Source organism: Drosophila guanche, unplaced genomic scaffold (genome assembly GCF_900245975.1).
Source record: "Drosophila guanche unplaced genomic scaffold, DGUA_6, whole genome shotgun sequence".
Taxonomy (NCBI): domain Eukaryota; kingdom Metazoa; phylum Arthropoda; class Insecta; order Diptera; family Drosophilidae; genus Drosophila; species Drosophila guanche.
In genome coordinates, this window is record NW_022995747.1 from 2509263 (window position 1) to 2529248 (window position 19986).

At 46.0% G+C, this 19986-nt stretch overlaps 1 protein-coding gene across 23 annotated transcripts in view; it reads right to left on the minus strand.

Moving 5' to 3' along the window:
- The window catches only part of LOC117582789 (collagen alpha chain CG42342), a 67200-nt gene that overhangs the window by 26261 nt on the left and 20953 nt on the right, over positions 1-19986 (minus strand). The gene's annotated exons all lie outside the window — the stretch shown is intronic.

A 19986-nucleotide genomic window follows, 5' to 3' on the forward strand; every position in this document is an offset into this window, starting at 1 on the left:
AATGTGTTTGCGGTGGGGCCATAAATATTATAGGTAATTGCCTTGAAATTATCCAACGCACAACAAATACAACAACAAAAAAAGAGTGCAATGCATTCCTGCTTTAATTGCAAATTGCATTCACCATTCACCATTCGGCATTCAGCACCACCCTCAGCATCCATGGATTTCAATTCGTTTTGCGTATCTGATTGAGTGACGGCTTCATGGCTTTTGTGGTCTCATTGGTTCTCCCACACGGAATGGTCGCTCTCTGTGCAACGGCAGCTCCGGCTCCTGCCTGCCACACTCTCCGTTCGGTGTCTGCCTGTCGCTCCGTCTGTCAGTGGATGTGTGGCATCAACAAGCTGACAAATTAGCTTCACATTTGTTTGTCATTTCATTTCTATTTGTTATTTTGTTGTCGTCTCTGAAATATTTTCCTCGATTTTTCTGTTGCTGCTTTGCGCTTCCTTTTTACGAATTGTTTGCTATTTATATTTGAGTTTTAAATGCAAATTGCATAATTTATTGCAGTTTGTGCTTTGATTTATGCAGGCTGCGCATAATTTTTTATTTGTTCAACTTTAATGTTTCGCTGCCACATGAATTTATTTGAACCTTTTTCTGTTATGACTTAAATGGCATTTTATGACGGGTAATGTGGTTTTAATAGAGCAGCGGGGAATTGAAATCACTTTGATATTTATGAGCGGAGCGTGTGCTGCTTGGCTCCTTTTCCTTTGTTAAACGCTAATAAAATAATTCATGCTTTTGCCTTTCAAATGCAGTTTGATTAAACTCCCAATTTGGGTAAGTGTCGCAGCTACAATAAGGATACGCTGCCAGAGGCTTAAGTTGCATGCAAATTTATCGGATAAATATGACTCAAAACAAAGCCAGGCTGACTGGCATTAATCAATTCTAACTTTACGCAATGGATACCCCGGTTGTCTCCCCCCTTTTGGCAAACTTGTGTGCGGCGCACGAAACTTTGGCGCAACTTTGCCCAAGGGCAATCTCCTCGTCAGTCCATTAAAACGATTGTCCCCTTTGCCATGGGTAGGTGGGAAAACACTTGTAAATCCCTGGAGGCTTTACCTTATGTTTAAGTAATTGGCAAAGGGCTTTGTCTGCTGCTTGGCCAACGAACCCAACAAGTAGTATCTGCGATATGCAAACCTTTTCCCTTTGTTCCGTTTCACGCATAAAAATAACACACACAAATGGAAAATAAATACACAACTAATATTAAATCCTAGGGATAATCCCATGGAAATTGTTGAGGAGGAAAATGTAAAACAATTTCAAGAGATCTTCCAACAGCAAAAAACAAAACAAAACAAAACAAAACAGAAATAGGAGAAATGATAATCCCATGGAAAAATACGAAACTGATGATGGGTTTGGGTTTCGATGGTGGTGGAGCAGCCTCATCCGCCTCCCACACAACAATAGAAAGTGTCTGACGCTTGGATGTGAAGAAAACGAAAACGAAAACGAAAATAAGAATTTCATTTCACTTTTTTTCCTGACTGATGCCTGATGCCGCGCGAGCGCTCTCCTTTAATGGCATTAGCATATTTTTAACAGTAGATGCCAGCGGGACAAGATGAGTGGAGGAATACGCTTCCAACCAATTGCATGGCATCATTATTATCGTCATCATCGTCTAGCTGGTGCCAGGGACAACGGCAAAAGAACAAAGAAATGCTCCACCAAATGCCATTTGTGGATATACTTCCACTGGCACTGCCACATTGCTATTCCTTGGGTAAATCAAGAAATTAATCCCTTCAACAGCTGCCACAGCAGGAGCAGCAGCAAAACAAATATATATATTTATTTTTTCTTCTCTCTTTTTTTTGCTGCGTGCCTTATAAACACAACAATGAATGGGGGAATCAAGCTGATGAAGAATGATATAATAACAATATTCGCCGCCCGCCCAGCCAGCTTGTCCCTGGGCAGCAGATGAGCCATAAAAAAATCACAACACCCACAGCAACACTGGGAAGCGGCGGCAAGAGCAGCAGCAACGATAATAAAAAATGTGACAAGTGATACAAAGTAAATACATGCGAATATGAAACGAGGGACGAGACGCAGCATCCGTGGCAGGGCAGGGCAGAGCACAGCAATGAATGGCAATATGTATCTATATGTATGCACGGCCAGTTGTATCTGTATCTGCAGCTGTATCGGTATCTGTATCTGCAGAAATTCCCGCGGCATCTGCTCTTTTTTTGCTGTTGTTGTTCTGCCTCGCCTCGCCTCGGCTCGGATCGGTTTATTTCATTTTGTTGCCGCCGTTCGTGTGTGGCATTCATTTTCGTGCAGACTTGTGTGCCTCCTTTTTGGCATGGCATGGCCGGCGGTAAGCCTCTTTTTATGGCCGTAATGGAATGTAACCGAGGGGAGACAGAACACAGAGACTGACAAAATGCAACAGCAGCAGCGGTGGATAGTCCATTCCCGCTGGCCATTGGCCGATGAGTTATGGCTTAATTGTGTTGTCAGCAAACGGCGTGGGAGGCGGCTGTGGCAGTGGATCGCCAATTTTGAGCCACGTAATTTTTGTATTTGTCAGAGAAGAATCCACAGATAGCAGCCACTCCCTGTAGAAAACTCCCAGGACATCGTGAGAGCAAACCCACTTTAGTAAATCCTCCTTTTTGACGCGTAATACACGGCGTATGTGCAACATTTCTCAATAAATAACGCGGACAGACGACCGAGGAAGAGCTGTGAAAGGCAAGAGACAGTGTGGTGGAGGGCGGTACGGAACTCCCTGTCGCCTGACACCCCGCTGTGCTCTCCTGAGCTGGTGGCATGGGATGAAGTGACATTTACACAATGGTTATGATGTCGATATGCGCGATATGTGGGAGCCATCACTCATCTGGCTGTGTCTCCTCCTGCGCTGTGTCTGTGGAAGCGCTGATGATATGAATGAATTATGTGGGTAACGTGCAGTCTGTCGGCGGTGTGGGGCGTGGATGGGGCATGCCGCATGTAGTGGATCCTCTGCCTCGGTGTCGACATGCGTTTAACTTGCGGCAATTTTGTAGCATGCTAGCAGCAGACGGGGGCAGATGACGATGGGCGACATTGTTGGAGCAACAGCAACACAGAACAGCGGAGTGAACACAGCCTGCAGCTGGTGCAGATGCTCCTCCTGCTACTGGTGTTGGTGTGGCATATGGGTGTGCTGGGGTAGAAGCTTTTGTGGCATTGTTCATGTGGCATAATTTAAATAATTGAAAGTTTTACGCTTACGCGCATAATGCGATGGCCACAGCAGCACCCACAGCAGCAGCTGAGGCAGTGGCAACAACAGCTGATGGCCGGATGTCCCGGCATGACTAAGGCTTTGTCATCCTCCAAGCCTTGTTCCCGCAGCTGGTGCTGCACTTTAATGAGCAAATTACAAGACTCGACTCCCTGAATGAAATTAACCAATTTCACAGACAAATGCAAATGAGCAGCGACTAAAAAAATACTCGTACGCCAGAGCAGAGAGTGGAAAGAGAAGCTTTGCGCTTTTATACACCTTGTATGCACCTCTCTCTCTCTCTCTCTCTCTCTCGCTTCATGGCTGGCATCCTGCGTTGTTTAATTTTCAGCCCGGCGGCCATTTCAGACGCGAATTCAAATTAAATGATCACATTGCCACACAGCGCCCCAAACGCAAGTTCAAATAGACAAATGCGCCGCTGTCCCGGGGCATAGAGACAGAGATAGAGAGATACAGATACAGATACAGATACAGGCACAACCCTTTTCGGTTCCACTTCCTGCTCCCTGCACCCATTCAACGATGGATGATAGCCCTCCCCTGCTAGGTACGAGTACGAGTACGAGTACGTGAGTGCAAACTGCTTACGTTCGTATCATACAAATCATGCAGCTGCCATAAATTCTAAATTGCCAGCCATTTTAGCAGACACACAGCAGAGCGAGAGAGACTAGGGATGGAGGTGGACATGTACATATATAGCCAGAGAGCGAGAGAGAGAGGGAGGTGGAGGGGGCTAGACCGTGTCTGGACAACGGCCGCAGGGCCAAGGGGCGCTGGTTGACTGATAAAAACGATGCTGCTGTCGGTAGGGTAACAAAAACAGCAACAGCAAAGGCCCAGCATCGGCAGAGCAGCGGAGCTGGCAGGCACAGTGGTCCAAAGGTTGATTAAATGCTTAATTTATAATGAAAATAAAGCTAAAAAAAAAATGCTGGAAATATTTACGAGGTGCTAAAAATGTACAGAGGAAGTTTTCACAGGAATTAATATTCGTACAGCAATTTTTAAAAGGGTATTCGTACTCCTTCAAGCAAAAGGAAGCGTCTGCACCTTGTCTCAGGAATTACTTCGCTCCGCTTCCTACTTTATTGCTAACATTATGGTACATATAAATATACATAAAGATCCAGAAAGACAATGCCATAAATTGCCTTTATTTGTATAGCTTTTTGTGATAGAATCTCCGCCACTGTGCCACTGATGGCCGCGTCCCGTCTAACCGAATTGTGAGCGAAACATAATGAGACTTGACATGTTATTTGCTCATTGAACGGTCGGTCACTGAGTGTGTGATTGAGTGGCAGACTGCAGTCTATCCACCTCGCTCCACCCCCCAATGTCTGACGAGAGTGCAGTTGGTTGTCGGTGTCCATTGAGCGCAAGGATGGAACAAAGAATGGAAAAAGTGTTGGGCGTGCAAATGAACAAAACACAAGCCACGCCCAGGCAGTGCCGTTGCCACTGAGGAGTTGTGACTGAAAGTTACGCTCTGTAAATAAATTGAGCACATAAAATGTGCCACACACACTCCTCACTCTCCGCTCTTTGGTCAAATGCAAAATTCTATTTGTTCTGGGGTCAAAATATGCAGCAGACCAAGCATCAGCTTCAGCTTCAGCTTCAGCGTCTGCTCTGCTATTATTTTTACTTTTTTATATTTTTCAGACGCTGCTTTGCTCCTTTTTTATGTGCACCCAAGGAGCAGTGTTGCTGCTGCTGTTCCTCTGTCTCTAGCTTCATTATTTTTATTGGATCTTTTTTGCGCTCTGGGCAACTGGGGAATATGATAATGTGAGCACTTCAAACGGGTTCAATAGAACCGTTCTCTGAGTACGAAAATATAGGAGTCAGAATCTCATCGCTAATCCGAGCTTTCTTTCAGCCAAACACAAGGCTCCACCCACTCCACGTTCTCAAAGATTGGAGTTCATGTTGTAACCACAGGCACGGACCCACACACAGACACACAGACAGCGACAGCGCAGAGGCTGTCATGTTGGATTGGAATGCATCTAATAGCATGGCATGGCATATTACACATACGCCCCGTGGCGCATTGTCTAATAAATACAAATTTAGACAGCATGATTTGCCAGAGCAACGTCCGCTTCACAGCCAGAAGGGAACGAACCACAACGAACCCTCGGGCCGTGCGGGGGCAATGCACTTGGGGGCCAGAGACCCACTCAGATCAACATGCACATGGACATGCAGATGGAGATGGAGGGAGAGACATGAGCCTGGGCCCAGCTGAACGTGTGTATATATTATTTATTGCTGTCCCGGTGCGTGGGTTGACCTTTTGCTGCATGTCCTCGGACGGTAAGCTCATCCGACTGCCCCTAATGTGATGTGTCCGTGTCTAACAGAGTCATTAGCCACAAGTGGCAATGTGCTAATTATGCAGCTTACAGCAGAGGCACAGGAGCAATGGCAGCAAGAGAAACAGCAGCTGCATAAATCTCCGACTAGGGCAGCATTGCCAATTATGCACTTTGTGCCAGGACATGGCTGCCTGGCTGCCTGGCTGCATGGCAGCGGAAAGCCACTTGCCGTGCCGTGGCCCCATAAATGGGTCACATAAATCCTGATTTTGTGACTGCTGCGGCTGCACTCTGTGGCCTGCCAGGCCTGACCTCAAGCAAGACCGAACAGAGTCGCATTATGACAAGGCCTGCTGCCCAAGCTGGCATAAAGAGAGCTGAAAACTTGCTTTGCCCCCAAAAACTGGAAACAGTTGTAAAATAAAAGAGATCACTTTGGGGCAGCAGCCACGAAGTGCAAGCATTTTGAGCGGAAACCCGTGGAAAAGATAAGTTCTGTCTTGTCTTGTCTTGTCTTGAGACCGGGACACACAATGATTTGTGGGCTTTTAGTGTGACTGAAATTTTAATGTGCCGCATCAACACGTTGTAAAAGAATTGCGGGGGACAGGGGACAGGGGACAGAGACGAGCCGAGTAGGCCAACGTTGAGTGGCCAAATTTCAAATTAAAATTAACATTATGCAAATGTTGTCTATTGCCATTATACTGGCCGACATTGTCGCGGGTGGCTGCCGCAGCCAAGCAATCCAAACGCCCACAAAGGGATCGCAAGACGAAAGACTTTACAGCAGAGTGCTATCATCCCTAGCCCTGTCCCTGCGTATCCCTAAAAGAAAGCAGAGGCTATGGGTGCTTCTGTTTGGTCCCTTGTCTCTGTTTTTAAAGCTTTAGGGAACTGTGAGCGTTAGGAGGAGCAGCAGTCCGGGAGATGGCAAACTTTTTATGCAAATTAAATGTCTGCGAGTGACGCGCGTGCGTTTTGTTTGCTTAAAGGCAACACACAGCAGCAGCAGCAAGCAGCAGCAGCAGCAGCAGCAGTAGGAGATCTAGTAGTAAGAGCATCCCAGCCCAGAACCGCCGCCAGCAATTTTGTGCGTTTTCTGCGCTGTTTTAGCCGCCGCTGGGGCCATCAAACCGAAGCAAAACTTTGTTTAATGAATTTTTTAGCCGCAGCGTTGAGCATTTTGAATGTTTGCTTAATTAAAGTGATTGTGTGTGTGTGTCTGCGTGTGTGTGTGAAAAAAGCAGCTGCAACCGCCTCCCCCTGTGCCTGTTTATTTAGCTTTCAACATGCTGCGCTTCATCATCATTAACAAAATACTCGCACTAGCGCCACGAACCAAACACAACAAAAAAAGCGGAAAGAACTTGCTAAATCAAAATAAATACAAAGCCGACTAGCAACTGGAAGACTGCGAGACTGGGAGACGGAGAGACTGTGTGTTTCATGCCACAAGAGGAGGCAGTGGCCAAAAAGAAGTTCAAGATTCTGGAGCAACAACTTTTCGGGGCTGAAGCTCTTTAACAACTTTAGCCATGGCAATAGCATTTGGGGGGGGCAGCATTATAATTTTGTAGTCCAGTTTTAGTACTCCACTCCGCCCCCTCAATGCCACTCAAGTAGTGCCTGTTTGTTGTTATTGGTTGGGAGTTGGATGGGGGGAAGGCTGCGCTGTGGCTGTTGCTGTTGCTGTTGCTGTGGTTGCCACAATTCATGCGCTTTGTTGTTATTATTTTTCCTGCTTCCGCTGCGCCTACAAAACGAAAAAACAAAAGCGTTCCACAGAGTCGAGCAAAGTCTGGAGCAGCAAAAACAATGTTGCACCATGCTGGGGCACAAGACAAGCAACAGGCTGGGAGGCTGATGGCTTGATAGGGAATGGTGTGGCAGGAGTAGGAGTAGCAGGAGTATCAACTACTTGGACTCTACTAGAGCTAGAGCTCGCCAATCCCCAAAGTTCTCTCGCAGTCTCTCTCCCGCTCTCCCGCTCTCTCTCTATGCTCTCAAGTGCACTCGCAGTTGTGGCTGGTTGTTGCTGCTGAAGTTGCTGCCACTTCAGTTGTTGTTGTTGCGTTTTTGTTTGTGCTGCATTTAATTTGATTGCATTTTATTTACTTTTTCCATATCTATACATAAGAGTTGCTGAAAGAGGCGCCAAGGCTGCTGCTACGGCGGCTGCGGCTCGGTTCGTGGGTTAAATTAATTCCACTTGATACACAATTTTCATCCCGGCCCCACCACACAGCTTGCAACATTCTGTGTGGCTGGGCATCTCTGCGTCTGGTTTCTGTTGCCCCCAGAACTTGATTAAGCGGCAATTTATTAGTTATTCCACAGCAGGACTAGGCCAGGCCTTTGCCTTTCAACGCTCTCATGAAATATTTTTCATTTCTCCATGTCCATTTCCATCTCCATCTATACACCAAAAAAACGAGTAGAACAAACAGCATTAGCACACACTCATGAATCGCTCCGCTCGAATGTTGAGTTATTCACTCTCCACTGCAGTGGGTGGGCAAGGGGCAAGGAGCAAGGGAATTGGAATCAGATTGAGGCTGTGCAACCATTCGGCAATGGCGCGGAAAGTTATGAGACCATTTTGTGGGCATATATACGGCTCATATAATTTCTAGTTTCGGTTGCAATTGATTTACTGCATGGCTTCCAAAAGCTGCTCATTTGCTTATTTGTGGTTGCAGTTGTTTTGCCAAAAACTATTATATTGGAGCAAAGATGATTAATGATGGGAGAGGGCCGGCTCAAATCGTTGTGGGGCGGTGCAAACTGCATTGAAACTTCATTAAACATGCCCGAAATTGTTTAGATGAATAAGATATAATTTTGATTGATTACACAAAATGGATCAGACCGAATCTTATTCATGTCCTACCATAAATTAGTTGGCTTGGATGTTCTCTTTGGTTTTGGGGTTTGCATAAAAGTTATTGCATTTTCATGGTAATTCCATATTTTGACTTTTCATCTCTGGTTTCATTTTTGTTGCCTTAGTCCCATGCGTGCACCAAATGGAAATGATGAATGTCCCAATGCAAATTCAGTGGCAGAAGGATTGGATTTACCTACTCGTATATTTCTGTAGCTTTTTTTAGATATTTTATTCCTATTTAAAATTTAAAGTGCAAAAATAAACTCTCAGTAAAGTGCAAATAATTAATTCCAGATTTTTTTCTGCAGTTTCATGCTTACAAGCTACAAATTGTGTACATAATTTAGAAAAAATCTTTCCTTTACAGGAAACAGGATATCAGGAACTGGGCAAAGCAAAATCTCTGTGAACGAAAAGAAGGCCAGCCTCGGGGCCCAAGGTTTCGATACCCTTTCAAATCAATGCATAACACGGGTTCATGGTTTGCTTGGTTAGGAGCACTATCCTTCACATTCTGCAACCTTCTGGCAAAAATCACAAGTCCTTCCGAAAGGGTATTAGAAGTAGCAGAGAGAGAGAAAAAGAGAGCGGGTGAGAGTGTACATAGTACGAGTGGCAGTAGTTAATCACAGGACAAACAAAGCAGTCAGGAAGGAAGCAAGAAAAGTAAAGAAAACAAGAGGCAGCCGAAGAAAAATGAGAGTTATTCAATGAGTTCTCTAAGATTTCATTTCGGATTACCAACTGACCTTAAGAAACGTAAAGAAAGAGAGAGCGAGAGCAAGAGCACAGAAAGAACGAGTGAGCGAGAGAGGTTGAGATGTGTACTTAGCACATATTGAAAATGCAGTAAGCAGCACGACGCACAGCAGGCAGACAGCTCTGTGCACTAATTGCAGCAGTAAAACGTAAAGAGAGGCGGTGGTTAGGTAGAGGTAGAGGTAGAGGAGGAGGAGTAGGAGAGGCACTGCGCAAACCCATCACCGTTATACGACGAACCGGCGTCAAAATCAATTAAATGGGCAACAGGCGAACGGTAATTGCAGCTTAAAAATTTCGCTTCTCTTACTACCTCTCTCTTGCACTCACCCTCCCGCACTCTTGGGGACCAATAACACACCACCCACCTACTCTATGAGAAGTACAGGGAAGCACTTTGCGTTAATTGCAGGCAGGCGAGTCCGACTCCCCGACTCCTACTCCAACCACATTCGATGCTGGCTATTGAGTGGCTCGGGCGAATGGCAAATAAAAACACAAATTAAACAAAGTAAATAGAAATTCATCAACGTCATCGTCTCAGTCTCAGACTCCGTCTTCATCTTCTACTTCTTCTTTGCAGTCACAATAAAATCCACAAACATTTACCGTACTTTAACAACGTCAACGGCGACGATGCGCTGCTTTTTGTTATTCTTGCGCTACAATTTCCTCTCCTCTTTTGCTGTTGTATCTCGTGTGTCTGTCCACTGGTTTTGTTTGTATACCCAGTACTGGTGGTGTGGAGTCTAAAGGTATATTAAGATTCGTGGAATGTTTGTAATAGAAATTTGCACTTGAGAGTTGCAGTCCAGTCAGGCATCTGGGTAACTATGACAACTATCTGTCTGTTGATATACAAAAAATGGTGTGGACTTTGTGGTTTGAACTGCCGCGACGCAGAAGGAAAATATATAATTTATCGAAGAAAGGGTATCAAATGACCGAATCACACGTTTGCATTGTTCTCTTGTGATTCATATGTATGTTGCGTGTGTGTGTACATTTTTGCGTGGCGAGGCAGACTTAAAGCAAACAAAACAATTGCAGTCGGGGTCGGTCAGCAGACGAGATGGACAACTGGATTGATGGACAGATGGATGGATGTATTGAAGTATGCAGCCGACGCCACCGCATCTAAAGTCGTTGTGGATCATTTTTAGTGTGCAATAAAATGCAAACGCAGGCTGTTTACCGTACATACTCATGTACATAGTACAAACATAAATACATACAAATGTACATATTTGCATGCCCATGTACCATGGAAGAATGTGACTAGACGGCTGCCCATTTAATTGATTGGAGACCAAGCGACCAGCATCTTGTTCTTTTCTCGTGGATCTGCTTTTGGGGTCAGCACCTTCCATAAGCAGGCATCAGCCAGATGGCGCGTGGCATGCACCTCAACTTTGATGTTCTCTCTCCAACAGATCGCTCACCCTCTCTCCACTACTCTTCAGCTCCTTCCCATTCCCATTACCCTTTTCTTTAAATTCCATTTGTTGTTCTTGTGCTTGTCGTTTTTCAATCATTTGCATCCATTAATCAATTTTTTGTTGTTTCTTTTTTCCATCTATCTTTTCTTCTCTGTTTTTTGCCTGGCAGAGTCTTTGGTTTTTTTGTGGGGCTCTCCTCCATTATCTTTTGGCTTTTTGTATATCTTAAGTGGACACCAAGTAGCCCCCAATCTATTCGGATCGACCAAGTGGTCAATGCAACGGAGCTTATCTTGCGTCGAACAGTTGCCACTTAGTTTGCTCTGCCTGCTGCCATCTGCCCCAGCATCCCAGCAAGCCTTGCCACGCCGAAGCATTCATTCCCCCTGGCCAGTCTATTAGCTTCTTTGTATCTTAGATTCGCTTCTCATTCTTTCTCCGCTCTGTTGGCCCAGTTCCCCCGAGGGCCAGCACGGACCCTTTGTCCGCCACTCTGGCCCCCTGTCCTTGCCTCACGTGCACTGAGCGAAAAAATGTGTCTGTGGGATGCTTTACGGGCTGTAGCAAAGTCCGTTGTGGCTGGAAGTTTAACATAGTTCATTGTCTTGTTGTTCATCAACTTTCTGTTTTGTTATTTTTATCAAATAATCCCCATGGGGAACAGGAAGCCACTGCCCCCCACCTGATGGAAAGTTGGGCAAGCCATCGCCTCGAGAGATTCCTTTGGGGCAGTAGCAGAAGAATGTGAATACTCTTTGAGGAGGGAAGTTTAACCCGTTATCATTGTGAAAGTTAAAGATCATTTTCATGGTACATACTTGGGATGGATCAATCAATTATATCATAAATATCTTCAGAACATACCTGAAATTAAAAAGAAAGGAAAATATTGTCTGTTAGTAAGGGTTTCGTTGTGGGTATTATTTTATTTTTCAGAATTCAAATCAAAATTCATCTGCTGTAATTCGATCTTCTTGGAGTTCCAAATTTCTGCTTGAAGCGTATCGTAAAGTCAACTTTTGTTCAACTTTTTCTTTGGGTCTCCAGCTAATCTTTATTTTGTGTATGGTTCTATTTACCCAAACGCACTGATTACTGCGAAATGGTAATTAAACTTTTGAACTCTCCACGGAGCTGTCGTTGACGTGTCATCCCGGGACCCATGGCGGAGATGCTGCCGCTGTTTGCTGCCGGAATTCAGTATTCAGCCATCCGCATAATCAGATAAGCAATAACAACACAGCCGCAGCCACAGCAGAAACAGCAGCGCCAACAAAGAGCCACGCCCACAGCCGCCCCTGCACAATGAGATTCATGACAGGCATAGACAAAGTTGAAGAAGGGCAGACATCTACGGGGTTTCGTCGCTGTCGCTGTCGCTGTCCCTGTCCTGTCCGGCCTCGCCATAAGCAGTGGCCACTTAATTGTATAAGAAATGAGCCAAATGGAGACCCACAGTCAAAGAGCAGAGGGAAGGCAGAGGGGGGTAACGGCACCCTGGGACCCCGAGCTGTGGCCATGCCCCACTTACACTTTGTCTATGGCCTGGGCGTTAATTACATTTTTATTATTTTCATTTGGTTTTTGGCGCAAACGGAACGCCCTTCGATTCTCTCTCTTTAACCCCAAGTCAATTTCAATTCGAATTTTCGGGAATGGAATTTTCGGGGTTTGAGTAAATTAATGATGCACAGCAGCCCAAAAGTCAATTCAGGCTGTGATTGAGCACGGAATGGGCATGAGGGGAGAGTCGGACAGAGACGGAGGTGGAACGACGAGGCGCCTCGCCTACTGCAGTCAGACGACTGCGTTGGCTTCGATTCTACTTCATTTTTCATGCCACTCATTGGTGGCATGTTCGGTTTGGGTTGCAGGTCACGTGATGCCGTTAATTGCATGCCCAGAGCCACTGAAACTCTTGACGCTGTCTTTGCCAATTCCAAGTAATGCCCAAGACAGTAGATACTCCTGCCTCCAGCAGCAGCGGCAGCAGCGGCAGCAGCAGCCCTGCTAATTGAAAAATATCTTGCATCTATTCGTGCTACTTGTTGTTGTTGTTGCTTTTGTTGCATTTGCAACTAATTGAAGTGACTTCAGGTGGATTTAGGGCAGGGATTTCTCCACACAGAAAACGCTTCTCAAGTGAGATTCAACACCAACAACAACTACTCTAGCTCAAAATGGAAATTGAAAACTTTCACGCACACGCACACACGCACACAAACACACTCGGGGAGTCCGTCTGGAAGTGGTGCACTCGTGTTCCCACTCGTATTCCATCTTCATCAACATTCCTTCTCTGCTTTGGTTTTTTGAGAGCCCATCATCATCATCATCATCATGCCATCTATGCCAAGTAGCCGCCTATCCATATATCTTGACGGTTCTTGGTTCTTTTGTTGGCCAACACTTGAATCTCTGTAAACTGGGGCTATAACAACTCTTGCGCCCCATGATTATAATTATTATTACTGTTTGCATTGTTCGAGTTGCTTGTTGCCTTGCGGCCAGGCCAGGCAAGGTTTACAGCCAAACAAAAAAGGGGAACACAAAACCATTAGCAATTCATCTTCGAGACAGTTTTTGTTGCCCTTCCTGCAATTAGAGAAGCATACACACACAGGAGAGTCTGGGAGCGAGTCATAGAATATGTAGGCAGCTACTCGAGTTCATTGCGGTCCTTTTTTGGGGTGGTGTTGGCCCCTAAAAGGCCGAGCCAAGTCAACTTCCTTAACACTTTGACAGCAATTTGCGAAATATGTTGCCGGCAATCAGCAGGGAAGTGAGAAAATAACAACAAAACACAGGCAGCAGCAGGCAGGAGCAGCAGCAGGCAGCAGGCAGCACCGTTTGCCCAACGACCAAGTTTACAAGTCGCATAAACAGAGGCAGCGCGCACAAAAGTATGCTACAAAATGGCAACAGTCTGAGCTTACACACACACACATAGAGTATATGTGTGTGTGAGAGGCTTTTGTGCACAATCTTACTGACTTCCTTCCGGTCGAGCAGTCGACCCCGTCCGGGTCTGGGACCCACTCTGCTGGGCCACAAGTGTTTGGCCTGGCTTTCGTTTTTTGTCTGACTCGCTTTTTGGCAATTAATTAAAGAGAGAAAAACGAAAAGGAAAAAAGTGCCTCGAGCTGTCTTGCCTCAGCTGTTGTTGTTGTTGTTATTATGTGTTGCTGGAGCCAAATGTAAAGCATGCCACTTTTGTAGCATTTTCAACAATTTGTGTTATATTGTTGCTGTTTTTTTCGGTTACTTTTCGTTTGTCTAGCTGTCCAATTTCCCCTCCTGCCCAGCTCGTCTTGTTGTCTACCTTTTTCTGTCGCTCTATCTCTATCTCTATCTCTCTCTCTCTCTCACTCTAACTCTCTTTTGCCGCTGCTGTATTTTTGGCCTGCTAAAAGTTATTTTTCTTCTATGGTTTCTTGTTGCTGCTACCGTTGCTGCTGCTTGTTGTATTGTTGGTCCCAAATAAAACCTGCAGGCGCAGCATTTTCCTGGTCGTTGTTTAAATACAACGACAACAACAACAATAGAGCAACGCCAACAGCAACAACACAAGCCACAACAATGGGCCGGCGAGTGGCGATATTGGTGGGGCCTTCCATTTTTTTCCGGTGAATGTTTCCCTACATATTTTCAATTCATTTTTCTCTGCCATCCACTGGCGACTTACATTCTCGTTATTTATGACTGGTGTCTTTTTCTAGGTTACATGTACACAAAGCCAACCCCAGTCCCAAAAAAAGAACAACAACTATCTGCAAACAAATTGCAGCGAGCGAGAAAGAGCAAATCAATAAAAAGTGCAACCTTTTTTTTTTTTTTTTGCTCTGCTCTGCTGTGCTCCCCACTTGACTTTGGTTTACCGTTTTGTGGGGCTGGTTGGATATTTAACTAGTTTTCTAAATTTTCCTCAACCTCTGGTCTTCAATAAAAAGCACAGCACGAAGTGCATTAAATATTTATCCGCTTGTTTGTGGCCCGCCCCGTAAAAACCGTCAACAAATGTTGTTGCCCCAGAGTTGGCGAACTTTTTCGAACAACTTTTGTGCTTGTGTGTGTGATTTTTTGGGTGTTTTCTGTTTATCTCTAAAGTACCACCCACCAGCTCCACAATTGCTCTATTATAGTTATTAACTCAATTTGGTTGGTGCCACGGGGCAAAAAGGGGAGTTGCAAAGGAATTCAAGAGTCCTCGGGATCTACGAGAGTTTAAAGCCAGTGTTTGCCCCTTTGAAGCGTTTCCAAGTGCTCCCTCTTCAATTATTCAGACATTTTCCAATCAAACAACATTTCCCCCGTCCAACCTTGATTCCCATATTGAAATATAGTTTCACCTTCATGCTCGTGCAATTTATTTTCGTTAATTGGTAGCAAAAGTTTTCCCCGGTCGCATAAAAACGAGAGAAAGAAAAGTTACCAAAGCAAACAGAAAAGCATTCCTATACACACATGAGGGGATGGAGTGGGGGGGGCATGTGGCAAGTTCAAAGGCACCACACAAGGGCGTGGCGGTAGTCGAAAATAAGTTTGCTGTGCTGTGAACTCTGCTTTAATTAGGGTTTGCTAATCAGAGTCAAGGGGCCCTGGCAGCTGGCGTTGCGTTACAAGTTGTGGCAAGTACTATTGAACCGCAGTGGAGATTAATTAGCGCAGTTTATTGAACAACCCTGGCAGGACGCAAACGACAACCCTGACAAGAGTCTGGCATTTGCATTTAACAATCCCATCCGACAGTCGCGCACATTTGCATATGGCTTGCATGTCTAATGGGCCGTCGTCAGTGCGTGCAGATTGATATATCGGCTCGCTCGAGCACCCCGACATGTGAGTCATTGAAGGAGCCGACAACGCGGAGCACAACACGCCTAAGTACGCTCAACGAGTTTTTATGACAGCCAATGTTCCTCCTCTTCCTGCTCCTTCTCCCTGGCAGTCCCCGACAGTCTCTCCTGTCTGCCAGTAGTTTTCCTGCTTTCCCGCCTGCCTGCCCGACTGCCTGGTAAGCTGACACCTTCGGTTCTTTCACACATGAGCTGCTGCAGATGTAGTTGCAGTTGCATTTGCAGTTGCAATTGCAGTTTCAGTGGCAACTCCATTCACAGACGCCAGAGTTTGGGTGATCGCGCTGCTAATGGAAATGCCAAATGACGACAGACGACTGCAGGCCGTTAGTCAAACAGAAAGAGCGACGAACTGTGGATCGCCCAGGCAACAACCCAGAGAGGATAATAATTGTACTCGTACCCCAGAAATCTCTCATGCAAAACGTTGCTCCTTTTACATATTTTACGTCATTGTAATCCACATGAGCACAGATTTATGAAATATTCTTACCCTTAAAATTGATTATATGGGAATACATAACAAACTTCCTTTCCTATTATGCCAGAGCAACATGGAATGTAGCAATTTATGTAAAACTGGTAATCCATGCATATTTTTTGTCCTCCTCCTCTTGCCAGATTTCTGTTGTACTTTGATGATTGACAAAAATATTCAGTGAACTATGTACTCCCATTTCCCTTTTGCTCATTTCGTGGCAATCGATTTACCCTTTCTGCCTAGATGTTGTATCCATGCCATCCAGGAAGCAGGGAGCGAGGGTCGCTCGGTCGCGTCGGTCTGTCAATGTTGCTGTGGGTGCTGGCTGTGGCAGCGACGGCTTAGAGCTCATAACAATGCAGCTTAATAATACAATAAATGCAATCAAAGTAACAATAAAACATGCAGCATTGCCCACAAATGGCCACAAAATAAAAAGAAATGAGTGAACCCTGGAGTCGACGCGACTCGGAGCTGTGCTATTTAGGCGGAGGCGGCTGGAGGAGGGTCCATGTGTGAGTGCAGAAATTATGACAATATGCAAACGAGTTCCACAAAGACAGCAGGCGAGAAAGAGAAGAGAACAGGCAAAAGGCGATGCGACGGAGAAACACACAAATCGCTGACAAAAGGCGAAGGCAACACACAACCAAGGGAGAGAGAGCGAGAGAGATGTCAGGCAGGGCAGCAGCTAGGTAGAGGTAGAGACAAAAGCAGCACTGATGGAGGGAGTCAGGTAGGAGGATGTCTGCTGCTCCCAGCTTAGGACCCGTTGACATGTAAAGAGCACCAGCACCAGCAGCAGCAACTTAACAAAGGAGAGGTAAATACAGGGGGGGGGGGCACAGGTACTAGGTACTGGGTGCTGGGTGAGCCTGAGCCCTCAGGCTGTCGTAGGGTCGGCTTAGCAGGCAAAGGCAAACAGAGTTAATGCTGCACAAAACCGATTCCGATAGAGATCGAACAAGGTTCTAATAACTAACCACGACCAAGAGACTCTTGAGGTGCGCTGTGAGTACACTCTTCGGCGGAGGATGAGATGAGATGACGCAGTACAGGCAGTGGCTTGTTACCGGGAACAAACGGCAATTAGCACAAGGGCAATGCATATTTTGCAGAGAGGCAACCGATAAAGAGAGCGGAGAAGAGGGAGCGATAGAGAACGAGCGGACCACAGCGCAGCAATTGTGTTTACACGTGGGATTACTCTTTTGATGAGGGTTCAAAGACTGGTATTTTCCGTCCCGTCAACTGCTTGATTAACTCCTTTTTCCAACTGGATTCATTTAATCAAGCTGCCAGGCTAGTTCTCCCTCAATTCGATTTAATTTATGTAGAAATTCAAACTGTAAACGCTTCGAGTTTTCATTAGGGTCAAGTCTCTGTGAGATTCAATCAATTGATATTTATTCTAGGGTAACGATCTTGATGTATCTGCTAATCACGATCAGCCCACGCATAAACTTTGTATTTACTCAATCCGCTAGAGCTTAGCAGGGTCTTAAGCCGCGTTGCCGGAGTTGTGCAACTCGTTTGCCCCCGGCCAAACACTCTACTCGTAACTGCTCGTACAAATTATCGTGAGTTTTGAGTGGGTTTGATGGCTGCAATAGAGATGCAGATGCAGATGCAGATGCTGTGCCGCATCTGGGAGAGGGAGTCTAAAGTCTGAAAAAGGTGCGAGGTTTATGTATGTTGAAAACGTTTTGTTAACAACGGATCCCCCTGCCCTGCCTCACTGCCTGCCACAATGAAAATACCCAACGGAGCAGAGGAGGCGAGAAAAATTACAATAAATTATATAAAGTGTTAAATGTGTCGAGCAGCTGAGAAGAGATCAGTGAACCCACTCCCGTTTTTTTGGGTGGAGAACAAAACGCTTGAGAAGAGTCCATTTGTTGTCAACTATTTTTGTGTGTTGGTGCATCAGTCCCTAGCCGACCCTTTTCCACTCTAACAAAAAGAATCCCTCAAGATTTATGGCGTTTAATCAGACCTCAAGACCAAGACGGGCAGCAACGAACTCGAACTCAAACTCGCACCGAAGCGAACCCCAACTAGCAGCATAACCAATTTGTAGTGACAACTGTAAGCTGTATTTCCTAGCGCCATAAAAATGTCTCTGCCCATGTATCTTTGTATCTCTGTATCTGTATCTTGAACTCCACGTTGATACCAGACCAGCCCCGAGTTGAAGGTGTTGGGACATTGACGCCATTCGGGTTTGTTAAACATAATAAATGTGATTCTGCTCAATATTTGTGTGTGTTCAGTTCAGGTTCTCTTGCTCGCTCGCCAGTTAAGAGATGCGGGCTCCCCGCCCGCCTCCCCTCGCTTTACGCTTGATAAGGCGGCAACCGTTGTCGTTGTCGTTGTCGCTCTATAGCTCCATAATCATGCTTCGTTCTAGTGTTGACTTTAATTGACAACTCTTCGGCGTTGTTGGTCCACCAGAGACGACACGACACACGGCAGAGGAGAGGAAAAGGGAGAGGGAGAGGGAGGCGAAGAAGATAAGTAAACTGTAGAGCTTATGGTCATCGGCAGCGACAGAGGTGCATGGCACAGTGGTACGTGAAAGTTTGTGCTGTGGATTCTGCCATCCGAATTCTCATATTTACCCGTGGCTCTTTGTGGCACTGTTACTCTGTTTACACAAACATTTCACTTACACCAAATGCATTTTCGACGATGCTGTGTATGCTTAATGTGTTTAACTATGGAAATGTTGCCCTGTTTATACGCGTCTGGAGTGTGTTCAGCACTTGAGAGATGCTAAAACGTTTCACACAAACCCTGAGGCCGCTGAAAAGGCAGAGGGATGCGGGGGGAAACGAGCCAAAGAAAAGGCCAAATATAAATAAATATGAGAGCGCCATGCATGAGTGCTCCGCTCTTTGGGTGCAAGGTGTTAAGTGAACGCGAGCGAGAGGTGCAGAACATGCACATCCCCCACTTAACATAATCAGATTCAACAGCCCTCGCACCACTGTGCACACTGCTCCAGAATGCAGCCGATGTCTTGCATACGAAATGAGTGAATAACTGGAAACCAAAAGGCGATGCGTAGTTATGAATGAGAGAGACGGACCAGTGGAGGGAGGATGGGACACAGAGGGAGAGAGAGAGACAGAGCCGAGGTGGGATGGGGAGTCAGAGTCCAACTGGAGCGTAGAGAATGCAGAAGACACTAGCGGGGAGGAGAGTTGACGTCGCAGTCGCCAAAGAGGTACGCCGCTTAAAGCTGATTAAATTTGTAAGCTGCCACGGCAACGGCTTTGGGTTGACAAACTGGTCGGCCAGTCGGTTGGTCGGTTGCTCGGCTGCTCGTCCTCCCATCTCCGTGTGGCAGCTTTTGCAGCGTTGCGCATGCGTTCTGCGTCGTCGACAAGGCTGCCGCCCAAAATGCAATTCCAATGAAATTGACGTGACAACGGGCCAACGAAGATGAGTGTGACAAAAGCCCCAGAGCCCAGACCCAGTCCCAGTTGCAGCCCCAGACAGGCGGAACGCAGAAACCGCAAAACCCCAGCAAAGGCAACGACACAGAGTCACCAAACCAGCCAACAGGGGCAGGGGCAGGGGCAGGGGTAGTGGCCAGCCGAAAACCCAGCAGAGACAGGGGACTCAGTAGTGTAGTCCAGTGCTGCAGCCAGAGCTAGGCAAATGCAATGAAAACAAGAAAGAAGACACCGAAGAGACACACAACGAAGCAGCAAATACACTAACCAAAGAAGAATGAAGAATGAAGTATAAAGAATATTCCCAAAAACTACAATAAAAACCAAACGGCAAACGTTAGATGTTCTGCATAAATAATTCTACTTTTTGCTACACCGAACAACACCCTCTGCTCTCCACACTCCAAATCCCTGGACATGTCGCCTATTGTCTGTCGCTTTGGCAGTGTATCACTGTATTACGGTAGACAACACAACAGACACACTGATGACAGAG